The sequence below is a fragment of the Thermobia domestica genome, chromosome 2, assembly GCF_964235325.1.
Source record: "Thermobia domestica chromosome 2, izTheDome1.hap1.1, whole genome shotgun sequence".
NCBI classification, from domain to species: Eukaryota; Metazoa; Arthropoda; class Insecta; order Zygentoma; family Lepismatidae; genus Thermobia; species Thermobia domestica.
Window position 1 is genome coordinate 121,475,852 of NC_137455.1, and position 11,248 is coordinate 121,487,099.

At 41.2% G+C, this 11,248-nt stretch overlaps 1 protein-coding gene across 1 annotated transcript in view; it reads left to right on the top strand.

Moving 5' to 3' along the window:
* LOC145675172 (uncharacterized) overlaps positions 1–9,164 on the top strand; it is a 106,526-nt gene extending 97,362 nt beyond the window's left edge. Inside the window, exon 4 of the mRNA XM_081745546.1 lies at positions 8,844–9,164. The gene's annotated coding sequence lies outside the window, so the exon portion shown is untranslated. The remainder of the gene's footprint in view (positions 1–8,843) is intronic.
* The last annotated feature ends 2,084 nt before the right edge of the window (positions 9,165–11,248 follow it).

Here is an 11,248-nt window from a genome sequence, read left to right on the forward strand (position 1 = left end):
GATGGTCCTTCCCAAATGGTGACCTACACATACCATTGGGTTCGGAAGTACCTTAGTCACATCATTTTGCCATTGAACGATAGAGGTTGGAAGAGCCAGGAATGAACAAAAGCACCTCCCTAGGTATGTCTAGGGATCCCGGATTGGATTGGACTCTGCTGGGCTGTGGCTACGACCTAACGCCGCTGGCCGCGTCCAGTTTTATCCCGACTAGAAATGATACAGAAATACAAAGTGCTGGTCTGAGTGATAAACCAACACCAGCCCGTAGGACGATATATGTAAATTCAGATACTGACGAAACCCCACCGGGGGTAGATCCGAAAACTCTAGTGAATGAATTAAATTTAAAAGACGAAATAGAAATCGCAGAACTAATAACTGCAGGTCAGGAATGCCCTCAAGTAACAATTAAGATAGAATCAACATCAGGTGTAATACCTGGTGTCCCCTCGAACCAAAGACCCTTAAACGATAATAAGTTAACTGATAAGGACATTAGAATAAGTAACTTAGTGTTAAGTTCAGGAAATAAAGATAGTGGTGTCTCAAAGGAACCAGATAGCCCAGTAACGTTATATTTTCCTATTAAATACGAACTGTCAGATCCTACAACGCCGTTAGAAATGCGAAGACCGGCCTTCCAATCTTTTTATGCTGGTAGTAGTGATGAAACAGTTTATGCCGAGGTCGGCCCTAGAACTATATATGCTAACTTAAATACTGAATCACGAATCTCAACGACTAAAGAGCACATTTACACTAATATTGGTCTCGAACCCCAGACTTTAACGAATAAAGAGCCAATTTATGCAACTATAGGAACCGAACCAAGGGAGACGAAAATTGAGAGTCCTGACGAGAAAAATGAAAATGAATTGCGCTCTCTGACCCAACCTAACGATGAAGCGTTAATAGACCACATTAGGCATTCATTACAAACAGAACTGTCTCCTGCAGTAGGAAACTTAATTCGACCTTTAACTAAACAACTACGGAACAAGAAAGTACAGGTCACAGTTGTTCGTCGCCAGGCTGACGATGAAGAGAAATTAGGTATTCTTTTTCAAGCTGACCCCTCAGCCCCCTTTGAAGATTTATTACCTGAGGAAAATGTAGTTGGGAATTTTGATATGGAAATACAGACCGAAGTTTTTCAAAAGAAAGATGTTAGCGTTCAGACCGAATATAAGTTTCCTAAAATGATCAGGATTGACACGGATCGTGATATCAAAGTTATTCGGACAACAGCTACTTAGACCAACCCTGTCATGTTTGAAAATAGCCTTACCCTCCAAGAGAAACTATAATATTTGGACAGTATAGATAACATACTTAGTGTAGTTACCAAGGTTAGGTGGTCAAACGGAGATATTAGTAATGCAGATTCAGATGGGGGTGAATCTTTGAAAGACGATTGGTTGGGATACGAACTGCAGCAAACGAAGAAATAGCCCAATTTCAAGAAGACAGCCCGGAGTCTCCTCCTGCGTTATCCCGGGAGGGTGAGTCGAAACCTTCTTGGATCTCCGAAGAAGGACTCCGATATGACCATTGGGACACTCCTACGGTTTCTACTCCCCGAGCAGTGAACCAAGACCCTCCCACAGAGGACGCTATTCAGAGAAATGCTCTCGTCGCCCCTGCTCCAGTTGAGAGGATGTTAGACGATGAGAAGAAACGTGATGATGTTTTTCCCTCAGTTTATTCTGACCACCAGAAGCAAATTGAGGAAAAAGAAGAAGAAGACAAGGGTTCCTGGTCAGAGAGTAGAATAAACGAAAACATTCGTAAAATCTTTGATTACGCGGAAATTGGTGCGTCAGTAATTTGTTTAGATGAGGTAGAAAATAGAGACGATCCCTCAACCTCCCCAACCCAAAGTGAATCTAACAAACAAACTAACAGTGTTAAGAATATTGGATTACAAACTTCAGCTAGTGCTAGTTCTAAACCTAGTTCCGATAATGAGATTAGTGAATCAGTTGCGACCAAGGAAATGAAAAAATACCAACAAGAGGAAAAGTTAGATCCCTTACAGATAGTGTTTGTTTCGCCACCTAGCAGCGTAGTTTCACCCACGACTTCGGTGGAGAAATTAGAGTTTACTGAAGGAGAAAAGACAGAAAAATCAGTACTTAGCGAACAAGATAACTCTTATACATCAGAATTTAGTCCAGAACAAACCTCCGAGTTAGAAAATAGGAGCGCACCAGATACCGACTATAGGTCTGTTTCTGAACATTGCAACATCTCAGCTTCTTTAGACAGGTCTTTAGATCTGAAAGATGAGCCTTTTTCACATACATCAAGTGAAGATAAGAACCTTGACAAGCAAAAATCAAATCTTTCGCTCTTTTTAAAATTGGAACCTCAGGATAAGCCGTATATAAATTTAAAATCTGAGCAAGAAATTAAAACTAGTCCGGCTACCGAGCCATCTACCATATAGTTTTGAAAAACCTAAATTTACAGATACAGTTGAAACAGGCCAAGTTAGCACCCCTCCTCCCGAGGGTGACAATCAAAATTCCACTATTAGTGCTAAACCACAAGCATTCAAGATCTATCCAAATGTTGAAATTCCCTCCTTCTCTGGTAATAGACATGAGTGCGTGGAAACTTTCCTACAAGAATATGAATCAGTGGTTAGCATATACGAATGGTCGACCCCAGAGATAGTAAATTATCTCCCTTGTTGTTTGAAAGGGGAAGCTTTCTCCTTCTATTTAGTAGACATAGCAAACCTTTCACCCTTAAGCTATAACGAGTTGAAGGATAAACTTAAAAAGGCATTTCCTAGTATTGAGTACACCGCAAGATTAGAATATGATGTTGATATAAGAAAACAACAACCCAATGAAAGTACTTTAGCATTTATTTATAAGTTAATAAAGGATCTGAAATTTTTACGAGGTTGGATTAATGAAAGTGAACTGATGAGTAAGCTTAGAATGAGTTTGTTACCAGACGTCCTAAATAAGCTGATGCTTGAAGTGGATGATTGTGATAATCTCGAACAGTGCATGCAATATCTTAGAAAATATCAGACAGCACAAAGGTTAGTTAGTCAGAGGATTAGTTACGACATAATATGAGAAAATGACTGCTTGGACTGGTCAATCATTAAAGAAATTACCCGACCGGAATTTGTACAGGTTAGTTCTTGTTACTCAGACGAAGTAGTAGCAGAACCGGGTTATAAAATGTATAGGAACACTCACCAAAATACCTATGGCTTTGGCCATGGGCGAGCCCAGCTCAGTACAGTCAAGATAAAAATAGGAGACCGCTGGGCGCAAGGCCTTATTGCCACGGGGTCGGAAACCTCGCTGGCTTCGAAAACCCTCTTACCCCCACGAATTCCACTAACTGAGAGACTGAAGGGTTATGTAAAGCTTCGCGGGGTAGGTGCCCACCCCACAGATTACATTCCTGTGGTGAGAATAGCGTGTTGTTTCAAGGATCACTTGAAGACAACCAAACGAAGGTTTCTAGACGTAGCTATAGTTGACCCACAGTTTTGCGCCTATGATGTTATTTTAGGGGTAGATTTTTTGCACAAGTATGTCACAACAATTCATTCCAAATACTTGGAGCTAGCAGATGAAGACGGGAATCATGTGGAAGACCTATGGTTCACAATCCCAAAAGGTACAAATGGGCATCGTCAAGGTGTAATTCATACTTTAGATTTAACACACGTTGAACGATACCCACCGTCAGTAGTAAAAGGATCGTTTAACGATTCCCAATCGGCACAGGACGATAACGCTAGACAACCGGCCTTCTCTAACCCTCCTCATAGAAATAACCAAACTTATAGGAAACGGAACCTCCCACTCAGGGATAATGATCCGTCTCCAAAGTTGGTCACCGAAAATCCCCTAAATCCCGTTGCTGGTGTAGCTGATAAGAGACAAAAACTCCCTGCTAAAGAAAATACATCTCGAGCATTCGTGCGTTCCAGGGAAATTACAAAATTTTCCCCGGAGCCTACGAATAGAACGGATGGAAACATTAATAGGCGTGAAAAGGAAAGACGTAAACGAACTAAGAAAAGCAAGGTATCTTCCAGAGATCCTGAGCTGGAACCTATCAATTCGCCTGACTTATGGAAAGGGGAAAAGAATCTATCTAACCTAGCCCCTCAACCAGGCCCTAGCGGAACTTTGGTAGCTAGCCCTACAGAAAGTTCGAATACAGAGACTATTCTCAGAAAGAAAAAGAAAGCGTTTTATGCAACAAAACATAGCAAAAAGAACCAACACTCTGTAAAGCCACCCCTGGGCTCACAGGCGCCTTATGAGCCTGTAGAGGACAAATCAAATAGAGGACAGTCAGAAACATTTGAAAAACCTTTGACAACGCAAGGAAGGGTAAATGATCCAGCAACTCTCTCTGACCTAGAGAGTTTTGCTCAAGATCATATTAAAAAAGGTGTGCCAAATCCTTTGGGGCTAGATGAAGAAATTTTTTATCTTTATCCGGACACTACCTATAAAGTGCACCTTCCAGAAAATGTCCGCGTGCCGTCCGAGGCTTCGTATGACAGAAATTACCGCGCCAACCGGGAAAGTGCATATTTGGGAATTCATACCGTCCAAAGGAATTCGGTATTGGCACTCCTGCATGATGCCCAGGGAACCAGTTTTTACTGAAAACGGAAATATTTATCTGACGATTTTTAACGGTTCGGATCGAACTAGAACTTTGTCTAAAAACCTTTATTTAGGAAAACTTGTTCCCCAGGTTGAGTCTTTAAATGACGAGACAGACAAAGACGTGCAGACTGTTAATCAGATCATACGTCTTACTAACAAAGATGAAACAGACGATGTGGAAGTCTCTGGACAACCCCAAAAAGTCCCACAAACAAAGGAAGAATTAGCTCAAGTTCTAAATATTGGTCCAAACTTAAACCCAGAAGAAAGAAACCAGTTACTGGACTTACTGATGGAATTTAGGGATGTTTTAGCCTGGGACAAATCTTGTCTTACTGCGGCCACCGATAGGTTTATGTGCCCCTTGGAAGTCATCACAGATATTCCTGTCTCTCACCCTCCATATAGAGAGACACCAAAACAGAGAGAGATAATCGCAAAAGAGATCCAGAAAATGTTAGACAGTAATATTACCCGGGAAAGCAAGAGCCCATATTCGGCACCAATTGTGATAGTACCTAAAAAAGATGGCTCTCCAAGGATATGTATCGACTACAGAGGTTTTAATAAGATATTAAGGCCAAACTTTGTGCTAGTGCCGCGCATAGATGAGGTACTAGCTTTCTTAAATGGTACCAAATTCATAAACACCTTAGATTTGCAAAATGGGTACTATCAGTTGCTCATCCGTCCGTGCGATATAGAGAAGACTGCATTCATCTCCAGCCAGGGAAAATTCGAATTTTTGAGATTACCATCCGGCCTAACCACGGCCCCGGCCCTTTTTCAAAAAATGATGAATGTTATCTTTGGTGACATCATGTGGAAGTATTTAATATGTTATTTAGACGATTTGGTTTGCCCTGGTCCTTCCTTTCCAGCTCTAATAGAGATGACGAGAATTATTCTATCTCGGCTCCGGGAGGCGAACCTAAAACTCAGGCCTAAGAAATGCTATTTTGGTTATGAAGAAGCCTCGGTGCTTGGTCACATCGTCGGTAGACGAGGAATTTGTGTAGATCCCGCCAAAATTGAGGCTATATCAAAGGTACCATACCCCACTACAGTCAGAGAAATATGTAGTTTTATCGGACTTTGTTCATTTTACCGAGCTTTTGCTCAAGGATTTTCTACGATAGCAAAACCACTCATTTCATTGACTAAAAAGAACGCCAAATTCGACTTTGGAGAAACCGAGAAAACGGCATGGGATATTTTGAAATCTTGTCTCATATCTGCTCCAGTCCTCGCACACTTTAACCCGACTCAGGACGCCATAGTCTACTCGGATGCCTGTCGAGACGGAATCGGTGGATACGTCGCACAAATTAAGGAAGATAATAAAGAACACCCGATAGCCTATTTTTCGAAATCTCTGACTCCAGCGGAGCTCAACTATTCCACGGTTGATCTTGAAGCTTTAGGTGTTACTAAGACAATTTTGCACTTCCACTTTTTATTGGATGATCGCCCCTTTATTGTTCGTACTGACGCCTGCGGCATTTGCTATCTACGAAATAATAAGGTGTTAAATTCTCGTCTTATGCGCTGGGCCATCCGTTTACAACCTTACCAGTTTACGATTGAACATATAAAAGGCCGCAATAACGTTACCGCAGATTTCTTGTCAAGGTGTCCGTTGAAGGATGAGTTACCCTCCAAATTTAGTCAAGAAGAAGATTGTGCAGACGTGTGCAACCTAGTGTTATGCCCCAAGATAGATATAAGAACAATGCAAAGAGAGGACGATAAAATTAGAGAACTAATACAAAAGAAAAAAATAACCCTACTGATCGTGCTCTAAAACCCTATGTGGTAGTTGACGGTGTTTTATATCGAGTCATGAACAAAGATAGGAAACTAGTGATACCGGAAAAGGCTATCCCCGACATCTTACAAGAGACCCATTCGTCTCCGCTGTGTGGAGGCCACATTGGATTCTCTCGCACGTACTCTAAAGTGAACGAACGTTACTACTTTCCTAACATGGGGAAAATAGTTAAGAAATATGTTCGCTCTTGTGACGAATGTCAAAGGGTGAACATCCCTCGAGAAAAGAAACAAGGATTTCTCACCGCTTACCTGTAAAAGAGGAACTATTCTCCCGTTGGAGCTTGGATATTGTTTGCCCGCTACATAGTAGTGCAGGCTACAGTTACATCCTGGTTATGATAGAATATCTTAGCCATTTCGCAATATTAGTGCCGCTACGAAACGTGAAAGCTCCTACAGTGGCTAGAGCCATCTTGGACGAGTTAATCACGCGTTTTGGCCCCCCAAAGGAGATATTAATGGACAGGGGAACTAATTTTCTAGCAGCAATAATGGCCGAACTAAATGACTTATTTGACATTAAACATGTTCGAACTGCAGCATTCAAGCCATCAACAAACGGGCTATGTGAGCAATTTAACTCTGTCATTGCAAATTTTCTAAGTACACGGCTAAGCAGCCTACCAAGTGGGCGGGATATGTCCGATTGTGTGCATATGCTTATAATGTATCAACTTCCCCTATTAGAAAATACTCCCCATACGAGATTGTCTTTGGTCAAAAGGCAAGATTCCCCACTCAGTTGGACACCTAGTATCAATTTACAAAAATACAGGAACATCAGAAACAACTAAAGTTAATCCGTAACCTAGCTCAGCAGGCCATGACACATGTACAGCAGCAGACTAAATTACGGGTTGACCGCACTAGACAACCTATAAAACTAAAGGTTGGTTACTTAGTTTTATGTAGAGATTATCTACCTAAGAAGGATATTTCTCCTAAATTGACACCAAAGTTTATGGGACCGTATTACCTAAGAAGTATTTCTCCCACAAATGCCTGTAAAATCGAATTAGTGGCAAACCCTAACAACACTCAGATTGTAACCATCGAAAGGTCTAAGAAGTATTTCCCCCGAGACAACTCACGCGTGCTGGAAGTTTCTAGCGATAGTGAGGACGAGGAATGTTAAGTGTATCGTATAGGTAGACCATGAGGTCTAGTTGCTTTCGATTTAGACGGACTTATGCCATACAAAAAAGGAAAAACTTGGAGTATATTATTTGTTGAGTGAGTTGAATATCTCATATGTCGCATAGACCACTAAAAGGTGGAGTACATGTATCTAAACATGACCTCTGGCACACGTACAGATAGCGCCTAAAGGTATACATACATATTACCATGACTCGAGTTCCCCTCCCTCAGGATAACTTGAACTCCACCCCAGCAACAGAGGGATGGGTCACTAGGGTCAAATCCTGTCACTTTCTCATCATGTTAGTCTCACTTTATCTCACGTATGAACACTGGGTCTCCCTAGGTTTTTCCAAAAGCAACGAAAGGATCTATTACAAACAGTAAAAATGTGAAAAAAACTGTATAGCATACTCTTCGAGAATCAGAAACAAAAAGTTGCTTCTCCTCTTACTTCCTGGGATCCATTCCCCTCTCCCCTCGATGCTGTAAGAGGCACTAGTAGGCCATGTGTGATAGGCACTCATCTTAGTTCGGCAGCGCTAAGACTTATCTGAGGATCAAACTAGTCACTTAGGGCCCTACCATACCAGGTATGTTAGACGCGTCACAGGAAAAATTACGTCGAGTTGATACCTAAATGAATGTTTTGCCAACATATTGGGATTGATATTTTTTGTTCTTTGTGTGAATGTGGCCGTCCACGACTGAGTTCCCCTTCTTTTTCTCTTATAAGACTCCCAATATGCTGACAAACACGGAGAACATATAAGGAAAACAAGTGTTGACATAGCTGAAAAGAGAAATTACTATTACTGATCCCGAATATTTATACATACATGCGTAAATCCCAGTACTACCGCGTATACTCAACTCCGGCTTTAAGTACACTTCGTTGCAGCTGCAAACTCCTCATTCACATTACAGGGATCCATCCGTTGCCGACGCCTGATTACTTTATTTCTTTCTCTCTAGGAAACTCGCCGCTCTCCCTCTTCGTGTCTAGGAATGCATTGACCTGGAACATAAAACAGATTCAGTATTTTTTATGATACAGTATTTACTTATGATACACGTGTTAATGTTTACGTTTCGCTTAACATTTGTCCTGGGTTGTCTACCCGTAAAAATAAAAAAGGGGGGCTTGATTCTCCCCACCAGACATTTACATAGGCTCCTTTAACTATGCCCGTTATTCTTTTCCAGGGTATCATCTTGAATCTTACGTTTTACCATGGCTGCGGCACAAGGTAACCAGGAAGAGCAACATCTACCGCTCGGTAATGTTAATTCAGTCGCTTCAGCTTATTTTATCTCCAATGCTGGGGTCACTTTGGACCCCAATCTCTTTATCCCCTATGAATTATCCTTCCTTATTACTAACGAATCCCCTATGGACGGACCTGTCGTCCATGATTTCGACAATTACCTCCTAGCTACTCCTTTCTCTTCCACAGCTGACCTTTCCTATGCTAACCAGCTACGTATAGCAATACACGAAGCATCCACTAACACCGCCTTTAATGCTGGCCATCACCTCTTAGAGGATGTACTGGGGATATTATTGACTCATGTCCCTCATGGGACGATAATTTTTACTTACGGTAAGGCCGCCACCAGGTCCAGGTTAAGTTGCTCCAGGTCAAACTTCCTAAGCGCCTGTTTATGGACCTGGCAGTGGTGTGCCCCAACCCCTGGCACCATTGGCTCGCGTATCCGGAGTTGGTGATTGACTTTACCTGCCCGGTGGTGGCACATCATGGGATCGACCCCACGCGCTGTAGCAACAGCACCCTAGAACGTATGTACACCTCGTACACTAATTGGAACCTGCATTCCCCTAATCCCAGTAACTGGGATCCGGACTCAGGGGCCTCTGGGGTGTAGCCTCCCCAATCTCGCACCCGGTACCATCTGCACACCAGATGGGTACGACCCCATCGTTTGGGGACAGGTGTAATTTGGGGGGGCGCCATTGCAGTCCCCACCCGTTATGCAGTCCCACTACTGGTAAGTGCGCATGCTATACCATTGAGCCAGTGCGTCCTTGCGACCTCTTCTGAGGCGAATAAATCAAACACCTCACACGAATGGACCAGAGCTACCACTAAATACGGACGAAGCGTCCAGGGATATTGTCCATGGCGTGGTTGTCGTACCCAACTGGTACTCCCTAGGTACGGCCAGCTTCCTCCCCTTCCTTCTCCCCCCTCTCTCCTACAGCATTATTTTTTTGTGTTACTGCTACCTTCTCTTTGCTAGAGGCGCTCATATTTCTCTAGCCTTTATATTAGCTTTCGTCTGCTTCCCCTCTTCGAGTGCTACAACTCTCACCTGCCTTTGTGTACTCCACCAATGCCTTGCCCCGTTTGTTTTTCTTTTGAGCCTATTATTAGTATTTTTATTCTTTATTATTATTATTATTATTATTATTATTGTTTTTAATAATAATAATAATATTTTTTTATTTTATTATTATTATTTTATTTATTATTATTTATTTATTTTTATTATTATTTTTTATTTTTTTATTTTTTCCGCGTAGCTCAGGCGGGAAGGGTATTGTTTAAAAAAAATTAATAAATAAATAACAAAAATGAAAGAAAAATATATTTAAAAAAATAGGGAGAAAAACGCCTTAGTCTCTGTCATGCTTCTTCTTCTGCTACTGTGAACACCATATATATACGTGCAACTTTCCTGTGACCCTTCTGGGCGAACACAAGTGAACTTATGCTGCTGTAAAATTGTTAAAAGATTGAAAAAACGGCGATGTATTAGCATACTGCGCATATTGTACATAATGCATTTACAATTATATATGTATCGGCCATTCTTTTTTAAAGAATGCAAATAGCTACCTGTGTACTATACTTCGCTACCTTTAGTTAGTAAGATTACACTACCTTTAGTCATGTTCAACCCATACTGAATTATGATCAAGTATTAACAGTTATGCTCATTAAAGCTGATGATCATTCTAGAATAATGTTTTCAGTTATAAGGACATTAATGGTATTTATCAAAATAATTGGTAGTATCATATTGTATCACTATCTCTTGTTCATTGTGGCAAGCTGAACTTATGTATGACGACCTCTTGATCTCATTGCCAACATTCTAGTTAAATAAGTTACAGACACCACATATTTTAACACTTTATCAAGGATGGTAAATAGTTGAACATGTTAGCTGATCTATTGCTAGTATAACCATTAATGTTAGTATACTTAGTGTTAAGACTACCATATGTATTAAGTAAGAACATTGGGTGTAGATCGAGGCCCCCATTTTTTCTCTGTCCTCCCTGCATTGGGTAATGGGCTCGAACCCGCTACTAGTTCAATTATTGTAACTAACTTGATTATATTACTTATCGACATGTTATGTAAAGTAACGGTTACATAAATAACATCATTGTGGGCTATAGTGACTTGCTAGATGTGGTCTTACCACTACACCACTATACTCGTGTTTCTCAATCTTCCCTGTGTAACTGCCTTGATACAAGTTAAAATCTTAGCTTGGTTTGATTAAAAGGCACACAACGCTGATAATACAACGCAGAGTGGTATTAAATCACGCTATCACTTGGACATTAAAATAATAAT